Below are 15,334 nucleotides of genomic sequence, written 5' to 3'. Positions count from 1 at the left end.
CAGCCCTGGCTGTAGCTCTGGTAGAGCAGCAAGGGCCGCAGGGAGGCAGGTCCTGGCACACGCGTGTGCACACATGCACGCACGCGCACACACGCACGCAACACTCACACGCACACACGTACGCATACGCACACATGCACACACGCACGTATGCACGCATGCACATGCACACACGCACGTATGCACACGCACACACGCACACGCACGCACACCCAGCACACAAACGTGTGCTTCACAGACAGGCGCACACTCACAGTCAGCACACGCACCAACGCCCTTGCACACACACCTGGGGCTCGCACACACACCTGCTGCAGGAGCCCCGAGGCCCAGCTCCCCCTCCTGCAGAACCATTTAAACGGTTACAAAGATGCTATTTTTATCTGGAGGCAAATTCAATTTTAGACGTTGACCTTTAAGTCTTCCCAGGCTCACGTGTCGCTGGGCCAGGGTGCGACAGGCTCAGGCAAGTTCCTGGAGGAGAGGCGTCCTCAAGCCAGGCCCTGGGGGGCGGCGGGCAGCAGAGGCCCGGCCTGGGCGGAGGCCAAGCCCAGACCGGACCCCGCGTGGCCCGTGGCCCTCAGAGCCTCAGGAAGTGCCGCTCCAGAGTTGAGGCCAGAGAGGCAGGGAGAGGCCGCCCGGCCGTGGCTCGGCTGTGGGGACGCTCTGTCTGCGCTGGCCTGGGCGTGGCCTCTGCTGACCGCCGCCTGCGTTTTCCCACACAAGTTTCCCTGGCGACAGGGGCTGAGTGCACAGCAGGCGCGGCCCTTGGAGACGGCATCTTCCACAGAAGCCGACTGTGCGGCGGACTCCGTTTTAGGTGCTGGAGGACCATCCCGGACAAGGAACAAGCTGTGTTTGCGAGAGCTGCCGATGTGTGTTTAAAAGGTACCCCAGTAGGACCTGCGCCCGGGAGCTACCAAGCGGTGGAGAAGGGCGAGGCGGGGCCAGGGTGGCTGGTAGGAGACAGAGGAGGCCAGAGGAGGGAGGCAGAGGGCACAGCCGTGAAAAGGCCCTGGGGCAGGACCCAGCCCAGCTGGTGTTGGAGCAGAGCAGCCCGGGTGGCTGGAGCAGAGTGGGGGACGGAACTGGGCAGGTCCCTCAGGGCCTTGGGAGCTGTGGAGAGGACTTGAGCTCTGACTCCCCAGCAGGTGGGAGCCCTGGGGGCTGTGGGCAGGGGAGGGCCAGCACCCGACAGCGGCTCACAGGCGCCCTCCGGTGGCTGCTGCAGGGAGGACAGACCGCGGGGCCCGGAGAGCCCTGGGGCAGGAAGGCAGCTCTGGTGGGTGGTGCCCGCAGAGGACCGTGGGGTGCGAGGAGGAGGCTCCTGGCCTCAGCGCCCTGAAGGTGGGGGTCCTGTCGGCTGGCCTGGAGGAGGGGCAGCAGGGGTCAGCTGGGGAGGGGCGGGTGGCCATCCTGCTCTGGCCGGTGAGGTGGGCAGCCCCTGGGCTCGGTGGAGGTGTCCAGGGCAGGTGGGTATCAGGTGTCCAGGAGAGGTGGCCCCTGAAGACAGGTCCGGCAGCCAGGGACGTTAGTAGGTGCTTTAATCCACAGGTCCAGGGGCGGGGAGATGCTGGGGGGCTGGGCCTAGAAAGGGGACAGAAGGACCAGGGCTCAAGGGGATGCAGGTGACAGCAGAAGCCACGCGAGGACAGTGTTCCCAGGAGGAGGGACCAGCCACCACCCACCCACACACCTCTGTCCATCTGTCCACCATGCACCGTCCTTCCTGCCTTCCTTCCACTTGTCCATCCATCCGTCCACCATCCACATCTCCTGTGGCCTGGAGCACCCTGGCGTTGGTCACCTGGTGTCAAGTCCACGTTCTGCACAGCTCACGTCCCCCCGAGCCTCAGTGTCCCCGTCTGTCCAATGGGCTGCACCCCCCAGTCCCTGGGAGGACAGCAGGGCGGGTCACCCCGTCATTCCTGTGCCAGCCCCGGACGCGCCCTTTCTCGGACTGAGGGACTCCTGGACCCTCCAGGCCTGGAAAGGACTGGGGTCCTCAGGGGACTGCACCCAGGGCCACTGTCCCCTGTTGAAGGAACAGTGAGGCTCGGGCAGCGTCCTCCCACCCCGGGAAGGCCACTGTTTGCAACCAGCCCCCTCACAGCCCGGGAGGAGGTGCGTGGCCGGGCAGAGCCTGGACATCACCCAGGCCGGCACTGTGCTGGGGACGGCGTCCCTCCGGGACCCTGGGCTCTGCCCCCAGCGACATCTCCTGGCCTTAGGCGGCTGGCTCTGAGGTGCCGTGAGGCAGGAGGACACATGTCCCACCTGGACCTCCCCTGAGAAGGAGGCGGGGGGCGGGCAGGTGCCACATGGCGGGGCGCCCGGCCCAGATGCCCAGTGCCGTCCACTGTGTCACTTGCTCTGAGCCTGGGCCCTGGGACCGGGTGAGCTCTCCAGCCTGGAGACGGCGGTGCCCCCATCCGGGGGGCACCAGGAGCCAGGCACACAGTGACAGCAGGTGGTGTCCCTGCCGCAGTGTCCCTGTGGGTGTGGGGAGGGGCCAGTCTCCGGAGGCCGCGCCCCAGCTCAGGGCAGCCTCATCCCAGAGTCTGAGCTGGTGTCACCCCCCCTGCTCTCTAGATGGGAACACTGAAGCACAGAGAGGTGAGGCGAGTGGCCCAGGTCACACAGCCAGTCAGAGGCGGAGCAGGGCTTTTAACTGCCACCTCTCGCCTTTCGATGTCCAGAGGGTCACAGGGAAAAAGCAACACCGCCCCTCCCCCGCCCAGGCCACCAGCGTCCCTGCCCGGAGGTGGCCATTCCCACAGTCCTGTGTCCCCTCTAGGGACAGCTCACTCGGCACAGCCCGCCAGTCTGTTCCACGCCATGGCGATGGCCACTGTCCGGCCTCCTCTCGGTCTCGGTCTCGGGGACACTGCGCCTTCCAGCCGATCCCTTCGGGGCGCCGCGGGACGGACCCGCGGGAAACAGCACAGAAAACAGACTTGCGCCCTCCGGCCGCCCCCAGGGTGCCCACGACGTGGTGGCCCCGTGGCCCCGAGACCTCGGGGGCGTCTGCCTGGGACGGAGCCAGGCCCGGCGTCCCTCCTGCGCGGCCTCTTGCTGCGCCCCGCATTTCTGCACTGAGTAGCCCCGGGACGGGGACGGGCGCGTTGTTTGTCCATCCGCCCGTGGACGGAGGCTTGGCTCGTGTCCACCCTTCGGTGATGCCCGTGCTGCTGTGACGCGGTGGGGCTTGGTGGGAAGGCCGCCTTGCAGGCCCCTGTGGATGGACCCGGCCGCTCCGTCAAAGCCGTGGCAGGAGCCTCAGGGTCTCTCTGTGCCCCGGTTTCCCACCGCAGCGAGGCTGGTAGCAGGAGGGAGGCTGGAAAGTGAGGCCCAGGAGGGCCCAGCGCACAGTAAGTGCTCAGTTAACGAGGCCTCCAGGGAGGATCAGAGCGCCCGGCCTTGCAGCCCTTCCGACAGGTCTGAGCTGGGCGCTGGGCGCCGGGCGCCGGGTTGGGTTGTTATTTTAGGGGCGATGCCCACCCAGGAGGACACGGGGCCTGGAAACGGGAGGGAACAGCCCGCCCACTCCCATCTGTCAAGTGAGGAGGCTAAGTCGCAGGGCACTGCCCAGGCCCGGTTGCTGCTGCTGGCGTTCCTGGGACGTTAGGAGGCCATCTGTCCTTGAACTCGGGATCCTCCTGCCTCAGCCTCCCGAACCACTGGGACGACAGGCCCCGGCGCCCGCCCGATTCCCCTGGTGGAAGGAGCAGAGTGAACAGAGGGTGCGCCCTCATCCGTCGTCCCTTGTCCTGCCTGCAGAGAGGGACAGGGCATGGGGGAGGTGGCTTGGCAGTCCCTCCTTGGGTCCTGCTTGACCTCAGGCCCTGCAGTGGCCCCGGGCTGTGCAGTCCCCCTGATCAGGGGCCCGGGGAGCTGGAGGGGCTCTGAGCGCCTGCAGGGACACAGGCTCTGGGAAACCCCAGGCAGGACAGTGGCCCTCCGGGTCCTGGGGGGCGGCGGAGGCCCTGAGGGCCTCCCCAAGGAGGTGACATTGAGGCTGCGGCCTGAGATGGAGGAGCCGCCTGGCCGGGGAGCAGGAGGAGGACCGGCCAGGCCAGGCTGAGGCTCCAGTGGGGCCAGAAGGCAGCGCAGGTCAGGGCAGGAGGCCAGGGGGGAGGCTGGGGGGGAGGCCAGGGGGGGAGGCCAGGGCGGGAGGTAGGGCGGCGGGCGGAGCAGGTGCAGGAGCTGTCGCTGCCAGGCAGCTGCCAGGAACCTCTGCGCTCTCATTTGCCAAGGTCCATCCAGCCCATGTCAAGTGACAAAGTGGACCGGCCACCTGCGGCACATGAGGCTGGAGGGACTCCAGGCGGGTGCTGGCAGGTGGCCGGGGCCGTGGTACCGTCCCCCCGGGCCTGGCCTGGCGTTGGGCGGAGCAGGTGGCCAGCTGAGCGGGGCCAGGTGTGGGGACAGCCCTGCCCACCAGTCCCTGGCTGACCTGTCCCTGCGCCCCTTTGTCCAAGCACACTACGGGGCAGTGTGGAGGACAGAACCAGTGTGAGGTGCCACCAGGGCGTCCCCAGGGGTGGGGACAGAAGCCTGCGTGCGTCCCTGGACTCGCTGCCATGCGGGGTCAGGAGGGCGTCACCCGCCAGACCACACCACCTCCAAGACGGCCCCCAGGAGGGGAGCATGGGCCGGGCGGGCGGCGCTGACCATCCTGCGCGGCGGAACAGGGTCGGGGGTCTCCCTGGGCAGGAGTGCGTGGCCCCCGCAGCTGCCCATGGCCAGCCGAGGTCGGCACTCCCCAAGGGCCGTCCCCAGGCATCACGGCCTCCCCTCCCCCGAGGCTCAGGATCCTGCTCAATGAGGCCGCAGGGCCACCCCCAGGGACCTGGTTTTCACTGCAGTGTGACTGTCACAGCCTGTGCTGGCCACCTCTGTCCCCGCTTGCCTGGCTCCCCTCCCACAGGCAGGGCCGAGGGCGCCTGGAGTCCTGGCTGACGCCCGAGCAGCGAGTTCAGGGCCAGGTCCAGGGGCCTCCCGTCCAGTTGGGCCCGGGGCAGCGCAGGGACCCCGGGACACAGGGAGCCGAGGCCCGGGAGGGCTGGAGGCCCTGGGGACGTCCCTGCCCAGGAGGACAGGCGAGCAGGACCTCAACCCAGCAGGACCCCGCCCAGGCAGACCCCTGGGGACCTGCCTCGCGCAGCCCCGTGACCTTGCTGTGACCTTGCTCCATCTTGGCATGGTGCCCTCCACGCGCTGGGCTCAGCTCCGGGGCAATCACACTGTCTTTGTGGCCGTCCTGCCCAGCCATCCCGAGGGCCCGGCACGCACAGCTGCGGGCAGTCTGTGAGTCGAGGACAGGAAGAGTCTATCTTTATGTTCCGGCATTGACTGGCCTCGATCTTATTGAAATGGCATCTTCTTTCTCCTCCTAATAACCAAGAATGTATTTTTTTTTTAGCTCTTCCGCCATCACTTGATTCTCAAGTCTGAATTGTCTGAAGGCTGAAAGTATTTCTGACTACATCCACATTTTAACATTTTCCTCTCCTGAAAGAGGAAAGTAGGAAAGAAAAAGAAAAATGAAAAAATGATTGTATTAACAGGAGTATGGAGAGCAAAAAAGGGGAGGTGATTATCAGGCTTTCTCTGCTTGCTGCCTCCCTAGGAGGAGGGTGTCCAACTCCAAAACCCTGATAAACCGAAGCATAAAGAAGCAGCATTCAGGATAGGGTATAACATGTAACACATGCCATTGGTTTAGTTTTCGTTCACAAGCATTTATGGAACACGGAATGTGTGTTGGGTGCTGTCCAAGGTGCTGAAGCCACAAGCATGAGCCAAGCAGGTAATGATCCCTGCCTTGAGGCACAGAGAATGTGTGGGGAGACCGCGTCCAGTTAGTGACACGATTAACCATGATGGTTACCGATTTCAGTGCGAGCTACTCAGCAAGGGAGAGGCGGCCAGAAGAGGACTTCAGCTAACTCCTCAGCTGGACCCCGGTGGCCGCTCTCTGCCGGCCTTCTCCATTCTCCCCTGCACAGAGCCCCTGCTGCCCCAGGACCTTTGCACATGCTGTTCTCTTTACCCAGAATGCTCTCCCCACCTGGGTCCTGCGGGTCCAGGAGTGAGGGGCCCCGCACAGTCCTGAGCAGGGCCATGTTTGGGGCACACAAGGGGCCAAAGGGCCAGAGGAGAGAGGAAGGACCAGCATCCACATGTTGACCATGTGCTGTGTGTGTCCTCAGCTGAGCGCTGGGGCCACCGGGCGGCCACGGAGGGGAACATTCCTTACCCTTACAGACGAGGTCACAGGGTCAGGGCCACAGGACTCCCAGGGCCACAGGGCTGCCCAGTGGTGCGTCTGGCTCGGACCCAGGGATCCCTCTGTCACCAAATTCCAGGCCTCGAGAGACAGAGGAAGGGCCTGGCAGAGAGGAGGGCGGAGGGGAGGGGAGGGGTGGGGAGGGGAGGCCGAGGGGGGAGGCCTCCAGATGGCCTCCAAAGTGGGGGGCGGGCCATGCGGGGCTGAAGGGGCGCAGCCAGCCGGGAGGAGGAGGTGCTGCCCGGCTCCTGGCACCCACCAACAAGGGGACGCTGTGCCCGGGGTGGGGTCCCGTGCTGGACCAGGCCAGGCCAGTCGGTCAGGGCCGGTCTGCTCCCAGGTGCCCTGCTCTCCAGGAGCCTTGGACTCCAGGGCACGAGGGACCCCAACCCGAGAGCCGGCCCAGCCGAGCTGCCTGGTACCCTTCAGCCCTCTGGGCCCCTCCTGTGACAGGCGGAAACGCACACCCAGGACTGCAAGGTCACCGAGGCGGCAGGACAGCGCCTGGATCAGGGGCTGTGCCCAGGCGGACACCCTGCGGCTCCTGTCACCGGGCCTCTGATGGCCCTGGGCAGCTGGCTCGGGGGCAGCTCCTCATGTCCCTGTGGTCCTGGGGACTCCTGCTCCGGGATCACGTGGCCTTGTGCAGTGTGTGGCAGGTGCTGGCACCCAAGTCGTTGCCTGGGCACAAGGGACCCGGGCCACCCTCGGGGTCCCAGAGGACTCTAGGCCACGGCCTGGTGGATGCAGCTCCAGGGTCAGAGCCCAGCGGGTAGCAGTGGCCTGGCCAGCAGGCCGCCTGTCTCAGGAGGCCCACGAGGGGGCCACCCCATCTCCCCTCCCCTGTCCCCAGGTCCCAGCCTCGCCCCCAGGGCCGGCCACGCTGCAGCAGAGGGTGTCTGTGGCACTCAGCAGGCCCTCCCCGCCCGCAGCAGCCCCCAGGGCTCCCGCCCCCTGGGTCAAGCCCCCACGGCCACATGCGGCCTGACTCGTAGCAGAGCCACAGGTCACGACAGCCCCTGGGGACTGTGGGCTGGGGTCCGTCTGTGGCTTGGGAACAGCTCCCATCCCGGGGCCCAGTGGCGGTCGGTAACTGGGGCACTTGTGGAGTGGATTTATTTAGCGCTTTCCTGTTTTATCGCGGCGACATCTCCGCTGCCAGGACCAGCCAGATCCCACTCACCCCCCCCATGGCTGAGCCAGCGAGGGCGGGGGGGGGGAGGGGGGCGGGGGGGGAGGGGGGCGGGGGGAGGGCAGGCTCCGTCCTGCAGGAACATCCTGTCTGGTGAGTACTAGACACGAGTGCCTACTGTGTGCCAGGCGCTGGCCTGAGAGCCAAGGGCTGCGGAGGGCCTGCTGGTGACCTTCAGGCCGCTGCGATGCCCCAGAGTGTGGCTGGGTAAACTGAGGCAGGCTCTGCATCCTGCGCCCCCAGGTGTGTCGGGGAGAGGTCCAGGTGGCCGGTCCTCAGCAGCTAGGGTGGCCCTGACCCCATGGCCTCCCCGCTCTCCTGCCCGAGTCCCCGACCTGCCCGTCAGCCGCTCCCTCGGCTGGTTTCCAGGGCCGCAGGACGCCCCGGGCCTGGCGGGTGGCAGTCCGTTCCCAAGATGCACCGGGGCAAGGCACGCAGAGCCGAGAGTCACCCTCGGGCGCCGCCTCCCAGCATCGGCCACCGTCCCCTGGACAGCTCTCAGGGACTGGAGACCAAGGGCTGCAAGAGACAAGGCACATCCTGCAGGCACAGGTGGAGGTGGCCAGGGCACGGCGGCGCAGGGGGCAGAGGGGGCGATCGGCGCAGGGGCGGGGCAGGCCGCTTCCGCAGCCGCTGAGCTTGGTCCCAAACGTGTCCCCTGGCCGCGGGTGACTTCACTCCAGCCTCAGTTTCTTCTGAAGGATGAGCCGTGCCGACGTCCAACCTGGCTCAGGGCCACCCAGTTTCCATCATTGACCCTGTCCCCAGACTTCAGTCCTCGGGGACACCGATGTGCTTCCGCAACGATGTCACTTCAGGCTGTCCACTCTGTCGCTTCCTGGGCCTCTGGTGTCACTGACTCCAGGCCGAGACTAGGGCTCAATGAACAGACCCAGGGCAGTGGGGGGCCGGTCAGCCGGGGGGCGCTGCCCACAGGGGGTCTCTGACTCGCCAGCAGGTGCTGTGGCCAGGTGCTCGGGACCCTCCGAGCGCCCACCTGGTGACTCCCTGGAAGCAGACTGAGAAATGAACAGCTGGGGTGGACAGTGACACCCTGCTTGCCCACTGCACGGAGCCTGGGACCGTCTGGCCTCCTGGTGAGAAGCTTGAGGCCCCTGGGGGCAGCCCAGAGCCCCCACCACGGTGGTCCCCAAGGCGAGGCCAGCTGCGCCTCAGACCCTGCTCTGACATCCAGTGCAGCCTGCCCAGTGGACCGTCCAGGCAGCTGGCAGGAGGTAGAAGGTCCTACCTGTCACCACTCGGTCCCCAGGGAAGGCCCCGGAGGCCCTGGTCTCCGGGTGCCGCAGGCAGTGCCTCCCGGGGCAGAGGCTGGTTTAGGGGCCGGCCCAGCGCCTCCAGCAATGTGACCTGGGGACTCCACGCCCGTCATCATCCAGGAGCACTTGGTCCCTGTTAGCCATCAGCCCTGCCACCTCCAGAGACAGCGCCTGTGGTTAAAAGGTGTCGCCAGAGGAGATGCGCTGCAGTGCCCGCCCGGGGCCCCAGTGTGGCCTGGCGTGGAGACGGGGTTCTCAGGGGTCAGCGGTCCCAACGAGGCCTGGTCCCACATGACTGGCGTCCTGACCCAAAGGGGAGGCACCCGAGCAGCAGGCCACGGGCGAGGCCCAGGGGACGCGGGGCCCAGTGTCCATTCACCCTCCTGCCAGCTGGGGGCGGTGCTGACAGGCACCCCGGGAACCGTCCAGGTCTCCCCAAAACTCAGTGTGGGGAGCAGAGGGTCCCCAGGGGCTCCCGGCCGCCCGTCCTGCTGCCCAGCACAGGGCCGCAGTGCCTCCCCGCGAGGCTGCAGGGCCTCCTCCCTGGCTGGTGGGGGCTGTGGCCAGGCGGAGGTGACCGGCGACCAGCAGGTTGTGGGCCCGCAAGGCCCCAAGCGCCCAGGCAGGAGCCCCGGCTGGGCTGGGGCGGGGCTGGGGCCGGAGCCCACACTGGTGGAGGGCGTGCTCCACGGGTGCGAGGTCCTGGGTCAGTGTCCATCGCGCGCTGGCACACTATCACACACACACACACTCTCAATCACACACTAACACTCTCACACACACTCATACTCACACACTTACTCATACTCGCACACACACACTCTCAATCACACACACTCATACTCACACACTTACACACACTCACACTCACTCACACACTCATACTTACACACTTACACACACACTCACACTCTCAATCACACACACTCTCACACACTCATACTTACACACACTCTCACTCACACACTCATACTTACACACTTACACTCACACTCACTCATACACACACACTCTCAATCACACACTAACACTCTCACACACACTCATACTCACACACTTACTCATACTCGCACACACACTCACACTCTCAATCACACACACTCTCACACACTCATACTCACACACTTACACAACTCACACTCACTCACACACTCATACTTACACACACTCACACTCTCAATCACACACACTCTCACACACTCATACTTACACACACTCTCACTCACACACTCATACTTACACACTTACACACACTCACACTCATACACACACACACTCTCACACACACTCACACTTACACTCTCAATCACACACACACTCACACACACTCATACTCACACTTACGCACACACACTCACACTCTTAATCACACACACTCACGCACTCATACACACACGCACACACACACTCTCACACAAACACACACACATACTTACACACACTCTCAATCACACACACTCACACACACTCATACTCACACACTTACACACACGCACACACACTCACACTCTCATACTTACACACTCACACACACACTCATACACACTTACACACACACTCATACTTACACACACTCTCAATCACACACTCACACACACTCATACTCACACACACACACGCACACACACTCACTCAATCACACACTCACACACGCACACACACTCACACTCTCACACAAACACACACACATACTTACACACTCTCAATCACACACACATACTCACACACTTACACACACGCACACACACTCACTGTCAATCACACACACTCTCACACACTCATACACACACGCACTCATACACACACGCACACACACTCACACTCTCACACACACACACACTCACGTTTGCTGTGCAATGATCCCAGGTTCACGGGAAATGGCAAACTTAATCCAGAGCTGTCTCTGTCCCCTGCGTCCCGTGAGCCGCAGACCTTGAGCTGCACATGTCCACCCGCCCCTCACCCAGGGGCCCTAGCCCCCACTCCCCGAGGCTCCCTCCACCACGCGGTGCTCCTCCGGGTCTGCAGAGCCTAAAGAAGCCCTTTTCCAGGACTGTGTGGACCGCCCGCCCCACTTGTGGGCATTTCTCCACCAGAAGCTGAGCCGTCATCCACGAGGGACCACAGCAGACGCTCACGATCCCGCCCACGAGGGTTGCAAAGCAGCGCCCCCGCAATGACAGCAGCGTCGTGCCTCGGCTGGAGCAGGACAGGAAGGCTCCAAGTCAGGATTCAGTTGTTGGAGCAGACACAGGGTCTGCAGGGCGGAATCAGGGGAGGGGGCACCCTTGTGGCACCTGCAGAGGATGTTAGCGGGTTCTCTCCTCACCCTCCTTTCTCAAATTTGGGTTATGGTAAATGACCTGGGCTTATACATATGCAAATATATGCATTCACTTATATTAAAATAATGAATAAACAAAAAACTTGCATTAAAGGTAGAATACGATAGGTGATGTTTTTGGCTTGCTTTTTGTCACAGAGCATTTTGCAAGCCTTTCCCATGCGTCCTCCTAACTGATCCTTTTCACACCTGCATAATACTCCCCTGTACAGTTGTACCTCGTCAATTCAGTCCCCTTTACTTGTAGATTTGGGATTAAAGTATTACCCATATAATCTCCTGTGATGTGGCTGTGTCAATCCTCACAAATGGGCAGAGTGAGGTAGGTCCCATTAGGCCTGATTTCAAGGCTAAGGAACTGAGGTTCACAGAGTGACACAACTCACTCAGAGTGGCACATTGTAGAGGTATCAGAGCCCAGACTTGAAAATAATGGCTTTATTGAGATACAAGTCACTCAACATCCGTGCATACACTATCACCATCACCAATGGCTACGGTCTAATTTTAGAACATCTTAATCACCCCAAAAGACATCTAAAACAAGCCATCAACTGATTCAGTGTTTTGAAACTTTATGCTTAAAAGAGTTTTAACTCTTTTAAGATCACAATCCATACTAACTTTTGCATAAGGTGTGAGGAGGGATCTGACTCTATGTTGTGCACGCGAAGACCCCGGAGTCCTGCTTCATCGGACTGCTCCTTCCCTATCGAATTGACCATCTTGATGGAATCCGTCAGCCATAGATGTGAAGATGTATTCTGGACTCTCAATTCTGCTCCACAATCTGTTTCGGTTTCCTAGGTCTTGTGGGTCCTGATATCGTGTGGGTACTATAGCTTTGTGATAAGTGCTGAAACCAAAGAGGTGTGAGTCCTACACCTTTGTTCTTCTCCAAGATCGTTTGGTGCTCCGAGACCAGACTCTTGAATTCACCTCTGCATTTTAGGACCAAGCTCTTGTCCATTTCTGCGCAGGAGCTGACGGGGACTTTGGTAGGGATCGTGTTGAGCCTGTCTGTCAACTGGAGAGCGGTGCCACCTTGGCAATAGGATTTCTCTAGTCCAGGAACATGGGACGCCCCTCCCTTCCCTCGGGCTCTCATCAGCTCCTGTCCACAGTTGCCGCTGTATCCAGGGTGTCAGTTTTGTCCTGGTTTTGGTCAGTGACTTCCTGAATATTTTACTCTTTTTGATCAAATGCACATGGAATTGGTGTCTTGAATTCATTTTTCTTGTCACTCTATAGGGAATGCAGTGGGCTTTTGTGTATCCACCTCACACCCTGTAGTCTTTCTGAACTCATTGACCGCTTCTAATGCTCTTTAGGGCTCCGTGGGTTTTCTGTTTATCTGAGTGTGCAGAGGACGTCCCGCACAACAGAGGTGGCCTGACCCCTTCCTTTGCGGTGCGGACATTGCTTTTCATTTTCTTGCCTGTTTCCTGGTTGTAACCTCCATCCAGCACCAGGCAGGACAGAGGTGGGGAGTGGACGTCCTTCTCCTCTCCTGACCTTGGGGGGAACATCCTGTCCGTCTTTCACTCTTGGGTGTTCCAGTGGCGGGAGAGGCCCTTCACCAGGTCGGCAAGCTCCCTTCTGGTCCTGGCTTCTTGGAGTTTGATCATGAAGGAACGCTAATGTCATGGCCAGGATTTGAACCCATGGCTCTCTGATTGGAGCCCCAAATGATCACCCAACAGGCTCAATCAGCGGATCCCCGTAGGAACCCCCCGCCCCATGGAGGGCTCAGCCAAGGGGCTGCTGTGACCCTCCTTGGACATCTGAAGTTGGGTTACAGTGAGAGCCAGAGAGGAAGACGAAGGAGGAGGGGAGAGACCGAGAGAACATTTGTAATTCTTTTTTTTTTTTTTAAAGAGAGAGTGAGAGAGAGATATATAGAGATAATTTTTTAATATTTATTTTTTAGTTCTCGGTGGACACAACATCTTTGTTGGTATGTGGTGCTGAGGATCGAACCCGGGCCGCACGCATGCCAGGTGAGCGCGCTACCGCTTGAGCCACATCCCCAGCCCCACATTTGTAATTCTTTAAAAATGTTTTCAGTTGTGGTTGGGCACCACACCTTTATCTTATTCACTTAGTTTTTAATGTGGTGCCGAGGATCGAGCCCAGGGCCTCCCTGTGCGAGGCGAGCGCTCTACCCTGAGCCCGCCCCGGCCCCAGCCCGAGAACACCCATAACCCGAGGTGACGCGAACCACGTTTAATTTGAGTGATGCACAAAGATGGTGGAATCTGGCTCGGGGCGACGTCGCAAGGCCCGTGTCTTGGCCCATCTCACAGGACCGAGGCTGGCTCCACGCGGGCAACCCTGCCCTTGGCCGTGAGGAATCCTGTTTGTGTTCGGTGACGGTGACAGGCGGCTGATGGCTCCCCTGGAGCCGTCTCAACTAAGACTCAATGGCGCTAATCACCAGGTCCCTGAGTCGCTGAGGCAGAGGTGGCACTGGCAGAGCCAGGAGCAGGTGGGGCGGGATACCCCACGCGGGGCATGTTCATCGGCTGCACTTCTCACCCACCAGTGAGTCACGCGCTCGGTGAGCGCCTGCGGCGCAGACACCATTCCTGGGAGCTGGGCCCCCACCACCCGACTCCACTGCTTTCCTGGGTGGGCACCTTCGGGGCGCAGGCCTCGCGCCCACCCCTTCCCTCCCAAGGCCTGGGCTGGCGGCAGCCACGTCCTGAGCACCTCCTGGGCCGTGAGCTGGCCACAGGATCAGGCCAGAAGGTCCTGCCCCTGCCGGCCCCCTGCGCACCAGGCCAGCGCTGCCTGGCTGAGTCACACCGGCCCTCCTCGGGTGGCTCCTCAGGGTCACCTTGCCTGTCCTGGTTTCCCATCGACAGTGGCCACAGCTACCTGGCAACCCCTTCTTGGTCCTTACCGGGTGCCAGGTGCCAGGCAGTTCATCCCGCTGCCCTGGGGACCCTCAGGGAGGGACAGTCATCGTCCCCATCAACAGGCAGGGAAACAGGCACAGCCAGGGTGAGGGACAGGAGACAAGCAAAGCTCCCCATGAAACCAGTGCAAATCGTGACCGTCACCTAGTGCCACGTGCCCATGAGGTGGGGGCGCTTCAGTGAGGCGCTGGGAAGAGCCCTGGGCCTGGCAGGTGAGGACCGGCCTCAGGAAGAGAGGAGGCGGCTGGCCAGGCACAGGGAGCCCCGCAGGGGGCTGGGCGGGCGGGGAGAAGAGGGGGCAGGGCAGGGCGGCCGGGCCTCCGGGTGGGCACGACAGGTCTCCTCGCTGGGCTGTTACCTCCAGGGCTACCGTGTGTCGGGTGCTCTGTTTACTTTTGTGTCCAGAGCACTTAAAACAACCCACGCGGGGCTGAATGGCTGCGTCCTGGCCACCACTGCACCATGGCGGACAGCTGTCTTCCTTCGCTGCTCACAGGACCCCGAGGCAGAAGGGGTCACCCCTCCTTCACAGACGGCACAGGCTGGGCTGAGTCCCAGCAGCGGGGTCAAGCTTCTGCTCCTAACAGGGCTCACACCACATCCCGCCCGTCCAACACAGCCTTTACTCCGCTTCTGAGGGGTATGCAAGGCTTGAGCACTTACTGTATACAGGAAACCAAGCTGTTTGTGCACAGGCCTCCCCGTTTCTCCTTCCAGATGGAACTGTGTCCCCATTGCTTGGATGAGAAAACTGAGGCCACTGTCCAGGGCCAGGTCAGGGTCACCCAGGCAGGAGGACAAACCACTCTACCAGCCTGGCCACTGCCCCAGCTGCTGGGAACCTCGGAGCTTAATTCAGGTTGCTTGTTGACTCCTCCTCCTCTCCCTCTCCTCCCTGTTGGTGACTTCCACCATCATTTTGCTACCTGGGTTAACGCGGTTTGTTTATCCGTATCTTTGCCCTGGAATGAACCCAGGATTTTGAAGGAAAACCCTATATTCTAAAGGTGACCCTCAGTGGTGCAAAGCCCTCTCCCAGAACACCTCCAAGAACTAAATGGCTCCGACTCGCTGGAAACGGCTGTGGGTGGTGTCTGGCATCCTCCGCGACCTCCCCCTGCCCATTGCCCCTCTTTCTTATTCAAGCTTTAGCTATAATCAGGGCAGCCGCAGGCGGCAATCCACCCATAGACCTCCCTGTGAGAGGCGCTGCCTGGCTCCGTTTCTCAGGTCGGAGCCGAGACCCAGGAGGCCAGCCCATTTTACAGGTGGGAAAAGGCGAGCCCAGGGCCCCACGCAGCTGGGCTC

The 15,334-nt window shown here is 61.8% G+C and overlaps 1 long non-coding RNA gene across 2 annotated transcripts; it reads left to right on the top strand.

Annotated features, from left to right (window-relative positions):
• The first annotated feature begins 427 nt into the window (after window positions 1-427).
• LOC308644754 lies at window positions 428-12,214 on the top strand. Of its 2 annotated transcripts, none has more exons than XR_014021087.1 (3): window positions 428-888; window positions 8,440-8,581; window positions 10,813-11,265. It is a non-coding gene; the product is annotated as an uncharacterized lncRNA (long non-coding RNA). The 2 variants fall into 2 exon arrangements; XR_014021086.1 differs by lacking the exon at window positions 428-888 and adding an exon at window positions 12,058-12,214 and having other exon boundaries at window positions 7,924-8,581; window positions 10,813-10,985.
• Window positions 12,215-15,334: the final 3,120 nt, after the last annotated feature.

The sequence above is a fragment of the Spermophilus citellus genome (assembly GCF_964194105.1).
Source record: "Spermophilus citellus genome assembly, chromosome: 3".
In the NCBI taxonomy this organism is placed as follows: domain Eukaryota; kingdom Metazoa; phylum Chordata; class Mammalia; order Rodentia; family Sciuridae; genus Spermophilus; species Spermophilus citellus.
This window is presented reverse-complemented; position numbering and strand designations above follow the sequence as displayed.